Genomic DNA, 11,593 nt, shown 5'->3' with positions numbered 1-11,593 from the left:
TTTCTTATTTCCTGAATTTTAAACTATTTTATACTTTTTTATTCCTTGTTTTATGAGATAAAGTTTACATACAATAAGAAATGCCTAGTCCTAAAATGTATCACTACAGAGTTTCTGGAAATTGTGAATACCTTTGTCCCCAACACCTAAGGTAACCTGAAAAGCAAGTCCATCCCCTCAACATGGGTCTTTCTCTGTGCCTGTGGTCAACTCCTGCATGGGGAAATGTTTTCATTTCTGACACTGTAAATCCATGGCTTTCTGGTTTGAACCTCAGATAAATGGAATCTAGCACTATAAACTTTTTTTTTTTTTTTTTTTTGGTAAGGGGCTACTTTTGCTATTTTTTAGGTGTATTCATGCTATTTAATGTATAAAATTAGATCAACATATTGCCATTTATTCAATTAATGGACTGACTCTGATGTGAAACCTCAAAGTTTTCTTGTGTATATGGAGAGAGAGACAGAAAGAGGAAGGACAGAGATTTTATATCGGAGTCAGCCCATTAAGTAAATAAATGAGAATATATTGACCTGTTTTTCTGTTGATGGACTTTAAGTTTGTTCCCAGTTTATGAATATTGTAAGCAAAGCTGTTACAAATATCTTAATGTAAGTTTTTCTACATTGTCTCATTTTTATTGAGAAAATATGAACTGTGCATTTCTTTGTTATAAGAGTAAATTTAATTTTATTCAGTTGTATTGAGGTATAATAGAATATTTTTAAAGTGTATATTTAAGGTGCCCCACTTGATGTTTTAATGTTGTATTAGTCCATTCTCACACTGCCAAAAAGAAATGCCTGAGACTGAGTAATTTGAAAACAAAAAAAGAAGATATTTAATTGGCTCACATTTCTGCAGGCTGTACAGCAACTGTAGAGGTTTCTCCTTCTGGCAAGACTCAGGAAAGTTAGAATCATTGCAGAAGAAAAAGGGGAACAGGCACATCACATGGCCAGAGCAGAAGCCATAGGAAGGGAGAGGGGTGTCTACACACTGATAGACAACAAGATCTTGTGAGAACTCACGCGGTATTATGAGAATAGCACGAGGAGTTGGTGCTAAACCATTCATGAAAGACCCACACCATGACCCAATCATCTCCCACCAGGTCCCACCTCCAGCATTGAGGATTCTAATACAACATGAGATTTGGGCCAGGACACAGATCCAAATCGTATCAGATATACATTGTAAAACAATCATCATGGTCAAGGTAATGTGTATATCTATCATTTCACAGAGCTACCATTTTATTTATTTTTTTTTAAATTTACTGCATGTGTTTGTATCCAACTAGAACACCTAAGATCTACCCTTTTAGCAGAAATCACTTTTAAAATACAATATTAACTATAGGAACATTCCTGTACATTAGATCTCTAAGACTCATTCAACCTGCACAACAGAAACTCTGTACAGTTTAACCAACATCACCCAATTTCCCTCTCCTCCAGGTCCTGGGACCCACTACTCTACACTCTGCTTTCAGGAGCTTGAATCTTTTAGATCCTACTCAGAAACGAGATCATGAAGCATTTGTCTTTCTGCATCTGGCTTACTCCACTTAGCAGCATGTCCTCCAGGCCTACCCCGTTGTTGCAAATGTCAGAATTTCCTTCTTTTCAAAGCTGAATAAAATTCAGTCTTATGTATACACATTTTCTTTATACATTCATCAACTTAGAGTCATTAAATTATTTTACAAATCTACACTATTAGTAATAATCTTGCAATGAACATGTCTTTGGCAAAATAGTTTTATTTCCTTGGAATATATAACAAGAAATGGGATCACCAGATTTTATGATAGCTTTATTTTCAACTTATTCAGTAACCAATCCTACCACAACATATACCCTTTTCCCCACATTCTTGCCAACATTTGTCACCTTTTATATTTCTGATAATAGCCATATTAACTTGTATGTGGTGATATCTCATTGGGACTTTGATTTGAATCCCCTTGATAATTAGAAATGTTAAGAACCTTTTCATTTTCTGTTAGCCATGTGTGAGTCTTCTGAAAAACAATCTCTCCAGGTTTTCACCCTTTTTGTTAAATCAGGTCATTTGTTATTGGCTACTGAGTTGTATGGGTATTTATACATTTGGATAGAACTTCTTGTCAGACACATAATTGCACATAGTTGTTCCTGTGCTTTGGTATTAAATTCAAAGAAGTCACTTCCGAATCAATGGCAGGAAGGTTTTTTTCCTCCATGTCATTTATGAGTTTATACTTTCAGGTATTATGTTCCTTATTAGTTCACTTTTTATATGGAGTTAGAGAAGGCCTAATTTTATTTCTTTTGCATATGGATGCCCAGTTTTTACACCATTATTGAAAAGCCTGTCCTTTTTCTACTGTGTGTTCCTGGCACACAAAATCAGGAAGAGACATAATGACAAAACAAAATATCAGATGAATATTCCTGGTGAACATAGACCTAAATCCTTGATGGAGATAACATGACTACATAAATTGAGCTGATCATTCTTTTTGCTATAAAATTAATAGACACTGCACTTCAGCTTGGGCAACAGAACAAGTCTGTCTGTAAAATAAAAAAGAAAGATAAATTAATAGATCTGAATTTGACAATTTGGATAATATTATTTTCACAACCTAAATTTAACCACACCCATATTGTTACTTACATCTTCACGAAAAAGTTCCTAGTCATGATGAGTTTCATCAATCCTCCACGTGTTGAAATCTGGACATCCAAGAGAATCTGGAGAACAAAACAGAATGAGGGCAGTGAAACTGGTGTATATTCAGCACCTCTTAACTCAGGAGGACTCAATACACCCTGGCACACTGCTGCTTTTCTGAATGGCTCACAAGGACTCCAGCTCACTCTCCATCCTCCTTAAACATCTGGCTCCTGCTTGCTCTAAGTTCACTCTCTGCTCTTCGTCTGTGCTCTGAAGTCTTCACAGAGGTGAAAATGAGCTGTCAGATGGAACTTCCCTCTCTTCTCAACGTGGAATTTGCTGTTTCATTTAATGACCACTCTTTCCATAATGGTTGATTTCTTTTGGCCTGTTCATTACTGGTGATTTTCAAGGGAATCTCACTTGAATCTTTACTCTTTTGCGTTTTGTCTCCATGACATTGTTGGGAAGTTTTACCTCCAGCATCATAACATGATCTAGTGACCTGACACATCTGTGGCAAACAATACCTACCAATTTAGAAGCTTTTTTGTTTTCTTTCCACAAAATATAATTATTTATGTTGCATGTATGAGCATATCCTGGCAACTTGTACACACCCACGTAGATGTCTAGAAGCCTATGAATTATTCTCTGTAAATAAAAACGTATCTCAATTTTCCTCAATATTCATAATTCTCCTCAGGGTGAGGAAGGTCCTTCTGGATCTGTTCAGACAAAAGGCCCAGAGACCACCTGGCAGGTAAGGAGCTCACCTGGCTCCAGAGGTTAGGTCTGTCTCTTTCCCTCTGTTGTCCCATAGGTCAGCCCACTGGTTCAGTTCCTAAGAAGAGAGTCCAGATTTATCCTGATTTTACAACCCTCCCAACTTCTGATGACTCTTCTGTTACCCACATCCATGGAGATAGAATGTTTACTATAGAATTCACCAAACTAATGTCAAATGCCCAAGTTGCAGTACCGCATACCCTAGGGTATTTTCATGAAATTCAGTGGAGGAGAAAGTCTTTCAGAGACAGGTGGATCTGAACTGGTAAATATGTGGGTAAGGACTCTAGGCTTGAGTGTCATTGTCCAGCCATGTTTCCCATGTGTGACCTGTCAGGTAAGGAACAAAGTTCCTTGTGCTCTCAGAGGGGAGGGCTTACAGAGGTCATCTCTGGTTCCCAGGAAAGGTAATTGCACTAATCTTGGTGATGAGATAGAGTTTTTGTCTGAAGTTGTCACTGCAAACCCTAATCTACATATTTTCACAGAGAAGTCTTTAGAGGTCAGGGCACATCTTCAAGGTCACACGTTGATAAGCATGGAGATATGTCCCACTACCTTCTCCTGAGATCTCAGACACAATTCCAAATTTCAAAAGGTCACAGAAGGCAGCTCTCAGGTGCTTTTAAAAAGTAACCCTCTTCCTGGGATACGGAACTTCCTTCTAACCATAACGGATGTTCTGAACTACAATAAACATCAGATGGATCCAGGTTTGTCTGAACTCACTGTGATTGTTTCATTCAGCTGCTGTTTCAATGTGTCTGAAGGGGTAAGTGAGAATTTAGGTGACCTGTATGTTTGGTTGGTTTTATATGAATCTTTAAGGATAGAACAGTACTGACCCTATTCCAAAATCTGTCCTTGATCCCTGATCACACTCCTTCCAGGCCAGCTCCTCCAGCACATTTCCTACCTGGAAGAAGAGGACTCTGGGCTTGCTGAGGGGAGGCCCCAGGAGCAGAACTGAATTATCAGACGGCACAGTCAACATCCTCCTCCCAGGGTGAGCCTAAAAGACTGGGGCCTCCCTCATCCCTTTTCACCTCTCCATACAAAGGCACCACCCACATGTAAATCCTCACTTAGGCACCCAGAAAGAGGCTGCACCAAGAACCAACCCTGCCAGCTACTTGATCTTCCACATTCAGACTGCAGAATTGTAAGAAAATCAATATTTGTTGTGTAAGCAACCCACTCTGTGTTGTCTTCTTATGAAGACCCCAAAAGACTAATACCACATAACTCCATTAGCGCTGTCCCCTGGATGGAGAGAATCAGCCCCCTGAGGCTGGGCGTATCTCTCAGATTTCCACATAAATTAGGCAAAAATAGTAGCTCTGATATAAAAACTTGTCATGTCCCTGTTGGCCATTTTCTGGACAAGGTCTTTTAAACAAGCCCTGGGGCTTTGTCACAAAAGTTGTCTTTTATCTTTTTTTGAACATATCAAATGGACAAAGAATACCAGCTGGATGGAGACTGACCACTGGCCATCTTCTGCTGTCTCCTTAGTATGTCCACAGAAAACCACACCGACATTATTCTACGTCTTCGACTTTCTAAATTTGCACTGAATCTATTGCTAAATGAGGAGCTACACGGGGTCGGAGTTTTGTTACTCTATTCCCAGTCTTCTGCAAGTGCCAAGGGCAGAAGAGGCTTACAATGGAATTTGGCTGTCAATGCCCCCAACACATCACGTTTTAAGCTCCAAGAACTTAATAAGGGGGACTAGTGAAACACACTTGTAAATGGAAAGCCCTAAAGCACATACAACAGCTGATAGAGTGGCCACTGTGCACATGAAGGCTGAAGAGATGGATGGTAGGGTACGTTCCTCCAAGATGTGCCTGGGTGTGTGATGGTTGGATGCCTCATGCATTTTAAAATAAGGACTGGACTGAAGTATAAACAAGGGCCATATTGCGTAGGAAAACAAAAAAGGGCATCCCTGAAGAGAGTTAATTAGATTTGGTGGGTTTCAAAGGAAATTTTGTTCCAAAGTTTTTAATGTTCTAAGCTAAATATGAATCTTTTCAATAAACTGAGAATCAAAAGGAGAATAGTTAGAAGTTGAAAGAGAAAAATCTCCTGAGAGAGTAGAAGTTAAATCCACACAAAACTGTCATATGACAGAGGCAAAAATGGAGCTGATGCAGCTAGGTCATTACTCTGCAGACCTAGTTGAGACCCTTTGGTGTTTAAGGCAGGCCCAGCAGTGAAGAACTCCTTTAGATTTTGCTTCTCTGGGAAAAGTCTTATCTACAATTTATTTTACAAAAATATTTACATGGTAAAATTTCTTGATTGGCAGATTTTCGTTTGTATTTCAGTTTTTACCCCAGCAATTTGAATACAGTCATGTGTCACAATGTTTCAGTCAATGATAGACCACATATATGTTTTTGGCCACATAACATTGTAATACCATATTTTCACAAACTTTTTCCATGTTCAGATGTGTTTAGATAGACAGATACTCACCATGGTGTTTCAGTTCCTCATAGTGTTCAGTGCAGTAACATGCCGTACAGGTTAGTTGTCTGGGAACACTATGCTATTCCACATAGCCTATGTGTAGGAGGGTATTCCTTGTAGTTTTGTGCAAGTTCACCCTATGATGCTTGAACAATGATTACACTGACTAGGAACACATTTCTCAGAAATAATCTTGTCACTAAACCATACATCATCGAATATAATTCCTCTCCACTCTGAACTTCTGCTGAGAAATCTGAAATCTGCTAAATCTGCTCTTCTTTCTGTTTTTGAAAACCTTTCCTTTTAAAAATGTGATTTCAATCTATCTCAGATTTTTCTCATTGGTTTATCTTATTTAAAATTTATAGAACTTCTTGGATGTGGGTGAATATTTGCTTCTCTAGATTTAGAAAGTTTCTTTGCTATTACATCTTTGAATAGTCTATCTCTCTCTCTCTGTCTCTCTCTCTCTCTCCCCCACCTCCTCTCTTTTTTCCTTCATTACGCCCCCCTCTTTTTTTTTTTTTTTTTTTTTTTTGAGACGGAGTCTCCCTCTGTCGCCCAGGCTGGAGTGCAGTGGCGCGATCTCGGCTCAGTGCAAGCTCTGCCTCCTGGGTTCACGCCATTCTCCTCCCTCAGCCTCCCGAGTAGCTGGGACTACAGGTGCCTGCCACCACGCCAGGGTAATTTTTTGTATTTTTAGTAGAGACTGGGTTTCACCGTGTTAGCCAACATGTTCTCGATCTCCTGACCTCGTGATCCGCCTGCCTTGGCCTCCCAAAGTGCTGGGATTACAGACGTGAGCCACGCACTCGGCCTTCCTTCACTACCCCTTTTGTTTTATATTTGTATGACTCATCAAATGCATAATTTAGTTTTCAGTGCGCTTCCTGACTCATAAGTCTTTAACTTTTTTATTTCTTTCATTTAAATTTTTTCTTCTTTGTCTCTATTATTTCAAATGAACTTTCTTTGAGTTTACTGTTGTTTCTATTACTTGATCTAGTCTGGTCTAAAATCTTCTGTTAAAATTTTTGGCTGACTTATTATATGCTTCAGCATCAATATTTTTGTTTAGTCATCTTCTAAATACTTTATTGAAATTCTCACATTGTTCTTGATGCTGCCACTAACTCGTTGAATAGGTTTCTAACATTTACTTTAAATTTTCTGCCAGGTAATCCAGATGATTCCTTTTCATTGATGTCAGTTTCTGGAGCTTTATGTTGTTCTTCTGTTTGGGCCATGTCCCCTGCTTCTTCATTTTCCTTGACTGTCTTTGTTGTTATCAGTTCATTATAATAAAAGAATAAAAGCCATCATACACTCTGCAAAAACTAGGCTCATAGAGATCACCCTCACCAATCAGCCCAGACAGTAATTTTGGATCTGTCAAAACTTCATAGGATTCAAACTTCTGTCTCTGTTCTTAGCAGCCCCCCAGATTTTAGATGATGCTAGATTGTGCCAGGACTCACAGGTAGGGGAGGTACAAACTACTTACTCAAGTAGCCCCTTGAAAAGTTGGACCACTGGACACAGTTTTATTTTTGAATTATAATTCATCAAAATAATAGTTCAAGCTTCTTTCAACCAGTCATTAAACATTGAAATGGTATAATTTCTTATTTGGATCTGGGGCTTATTCTTTGAACATTTAGGTCAAATTACAAATATTTAAAACTGCCTATTTGGCAAAAGGATCTGCTGCAGAATTTTTATTTTCTGTGTTACCTCTTTTTGCATTTAAATCTAAGTCAATATTAGCCATGTGTCTAGAATACAAAAAAAAGTCTTAAAGTTCCTTAGTTTACTTAATTTAATGGAGTTTCCATTAAATAACCTTTATTTTTAAAATACCTGATTCCACATTGGTCAATAGTTTCCTTTTAATGTACCTCTCTCCTCTCACATTATCTATAATAGGCAAGGAGAAATGAAGACACACCATCAACAGTTTGCTTACATTTGCCCTCAGCTAAATTTTTAAGTGTCACTTACTAAGTCTAATTTCATCCAATGTAACATAATTCAGATAAATTCCATAACAAGGTACACATATTTTCCAGTTCTACTACCATGTTTGTGATGGCAACAAAGCAGGTGTGCCCTCTGCAAGGAGGTCATCTGAGGTCTGAGATGAAGGGTCACACAGGTACTTTTCTGCTTTCTAGGGGTAGGGAAAACAAAGTGATAACAATCCTGAAGAGCCCTGGATCCTAACTGAAAGGTTACAGGTAGTTACCGCTGCTATTTTATGTTAACAGCTTATCAGTATAAAGCTCTGAGGGAGGGGCCTACATCGTAGGTCCCCAGGTGAGGAGGAATTGAGTCATGCTCTGCTCTCCACACTATCTACAAGATCCCAGTCCCCAGCCCAGGTTCCACTGATGCATGGCATCTAAAGGGCAGTCCCCAGGGGATGATTGGGGCACCTGCTTCCTGGGGCAGGGCACTTCCTTCTCTCAATTGTGCACTTGCTCCTTCTACAAGCTATGGAGTGATTACTAGCATTGCCATGAATTATATATGTTCTCTCCCTTAATATGGCAAAAACACATTTATTGAATCTTCAATTTCATTTTCTCTGAAGCATATTGGGTGAGCAGAAAGAAATAAATTACATTCTTATCCCCCCACACAGCCAAAGATTCCTGAAGACAGAGCTGAAGTGATGTACTCATAGGTGGATATCTGTCCCTCAGAGGTGGCTTAGGTCTTCAAGTTTGAGCACTTCTGGAAAGCCAAGGAAACCTCCATCTCTTCCTTCCTGCTCTACAACTCACCTGAGAACAGATTTCTCATTGGAATGTCTTGTGTTTAAGGAATAAGGGTCCCTGCTTCAGGTTTGGGTGGCTGGGTGCACTTACTGCATCCAGCCTAGGGTTGGAGATAATTTCCAGAACACAACATCATCGGAGACATGACCAGCCACACTGTTTCACTTTCACAATTTCAGCTTCCTCAGAAGAAAATTAAAATTGCTGAGACTTTTTATAAGCATTGTGCCATGTCCTTTCTCTGTTTTCTTGCCTGTTCATATGTCAGACATGCCACATATATGTAATAAGGTCAGAATTCTGCCTCCAGTAACACATCACAGCTGACCTTTGATTGTGCTTTTGGTTTATGCTCCAACTTGTAGATTACTAAATTAATCACCCTAATTTTAAAGTCAAAACATATCTGTATAATCTGAATGTCAATACTTTTTGAAATCTATTAAATAACTGAAATTGCAAGGAATATTACCCTATCCAAAACCTGAAGAGACAGGCAGGTCCAGAGTGGCAGTTGACACCTGCTTAACCAGAACAGAATTTGCCACAAGCTGTTGAGGCCACTTACATAGTAAGCACTATAGATGTCTGAAAGACAGACATGAGCTAGGGTAAAGATGACAGTTCCAGAGGGCCCTACTCTCCTCAGTCTGCTGGACTTTCCTTCAAGAAACTTCTAGATTTTAAAAGATACAATTCAAATACGTTTTCAATGGGTTAGAATTGAAGAGGATCATTTACTCAGGAATATATCAGGAGCCTTCTCCAAAGGATCCTAAGGAGAAGAACATTTCTAGAATCTTATCCTATGTGAAGGAAGAAAAAATATCTCCCACCCCAGATCCCTTCCTCATTTTTCCATTATTATAGAAATGACTAAAGTTATAGCTAATAGTGGTGAGATGTAAAGGAACAGTCCAGGGTCACTGAAACCACAAAGCAGACTAAAAGCCAATACTCTGCTTTTCCCCTCAAGACACCTGGTAAAGGTCACAGGCCAGATAAAGATGATCAAGTCTCTAGGTTTCCATTGTAAGAATAGTCAGTGCTTATCTGCCCCCACACAATCCATTCTCACCAGGATGATGGCTCTGGATAAAGGATAAAAGTGTGGCAATGCACAGACTCTGAGGAGAACACAGGGAAACTGAAAGACAATTGCAGAGAGTTAGACAAGGACAGTAGAGCAATCTGAAGCCTCTAGCATCACTATTTTTAAGACCAAGGTCTTTCAAATTCTTTCATTAATCTCCCCTTCTTTTAGCACGGGGTCTTTGCTGAGTTTCTAGCTGAGAAAATGAAAATAACAACTTGCATGCACTTCGTAAGTCTCCACTTGTATCCTGTTTGCTTTAGATCTGTGGGAACAGAAGCCAGATACCTGAGCCTAGTGTCAGTGTGGGAGGCACTTTGTGTTTGTCTAGACACTAATAAGAAAGGAAAATTGGTGTTATTAGAATAGTAGACAGAGATTGGCTTTAGTCTGAAATTAGCTGTACCTGCAGGTATTCTCAGATGCAACATTCAACTGCAGCAGCCCAAGGAAGAAACAAAGCACTCCAAAAACTCCTGCAAAGTTTTTGGATTCATTGTGGATTCACTGATTCAGTGCATCTGGAGCTTTAGAGAAGAGGCTCCCTCCTGTGTCATAGAATCCTTGTTTTGGGTCTCCCTGCAGAGTTCAAATGGTTTAGTAAGGCTAATCGATTGTTTCAAGAGATGGTGTCAGAAGCATATGGTGTCACTGAAGGAGCATTCTAAACTAGAACACAGCCACTTCATGCTGGTCTAGAGATTCTGGGGGGAAATGCTTTGTAAGCCCCAACAGGAAACTTCTTGCAAGTCAAGGGCCGAGCTGGAGGGGGCACTTAGGAGCCCCACAGCACAGGTTCCAGCCCCGGATCAAGTGCACAGGAGGCTTGGCAGGAGGTTTCCTCTCAGAGTTTGTGTCTTCCTTTATCAGAAAAACAAACAAACAAACAAAAACAAAATAAAACAAAAACTGTTCGACAAGTTGCTGATTTGCCTTTAAATATCATATTACATTGCAACCATGCAGATAACTTAAAGCAATGAGAACTTTTTTATTTTAATTCTAATTTTAATTTCCAGGGTACATGTGCAGGATGTGTAGGTTTGTTACATAGGTATTTGTGTGCCATGGCGGTTTGCTGCACCTATCAACCAATAACTAAGGTATTAAGCTCGGCATGCATTAGCTACTTTTCCTAAGGCTCTCCTTCCCCCAGCCTCACAAAGATATTTATAACTAGAAACCCACTTTAAAAAATAGTTGTCATTCCATGTCTTTGCTATTGAATGATAACTATTTTTTAAAGTGGGTTTCTAGGATTATAAATGTCTTAATGATGAGAATATGAAAGACGGGAATGATTTTACTAATTCAATGTGTACAGAATTGTTGGAGACACCATATTTCTATGAATAAGGAACTCAGATTTCAGTGTTAAGTACTTTTGCCTACATTGTGTGAGTGACAGGGCAGTGGTGGATCTCAGAGTGTGGTAGGTGCACAGACCAAGTGAGTAAGAAATCAATATGTAAAGATAGGGATCTATGGATATGAGCTGAAAGTATGTAAATACTTCAAAAAATTCTAATAAATGCAGTAGGAAAGAAAACCCAAACTTATTCAAAACACAAATTACTTGGTAATTATTTTGGGAGGATTAGTTCATGAAGAAATCCAAACAATTGTTTCATCTTCTTATTCCTATTGTCCTTGAGATAAGAAAATCATCTCTAATCACACATCATGGGGCAAATCTGCAAACCAAGAGTGTTTCTATTGAAGAGCCTGGGATCCCAGGCCACCAAGCAGGTGCTGGAGACAGTGTCTTAGGAGCTCCCAG

General features: G+C 39.1%; 1 long non-coding RNA gene across 1 annotated transcript; it reads right to left on the bottom strand.

Annotated features, from left to right (window-relative positions):
* Positions 1-1,757: 1,757 nt before the first annotated feature.
* LOC139358566 (uncharacterized) lies at positions 1,758-3,573 on the bottom strand. The gene is made up of 3 exons (XR_011613712.1): positions 3,444-3,573; positions 2,668-2,744; positions 1,758-2,564 (listed from the first exon to the last, which is right to left on the bottom strand). It is a non-coding gene; the product is annotated as an uncharacterized lncRNA (long non-coding RNA).
* Between the last annotated feature and the right edge of the window lie 8,020 nt (positions 3,574-11,593).

This window comes from Macaca nemestrina, chromosome 15, assembly GCF_043159975.1.
Source record: "Macaca nemestrina isolate mMacNem1 chromosome 15, mMacNem.hap1, whole genome shotgun sequence".
NCBI lineage: Eukaryota > Metazoa > Chordata > Mammalia > Primates > Cercopithecidae > Macaca > Macaca nemestrina.
This window is presented reverse-complemented; position numbering and strand designations above follow the sequence as displayed.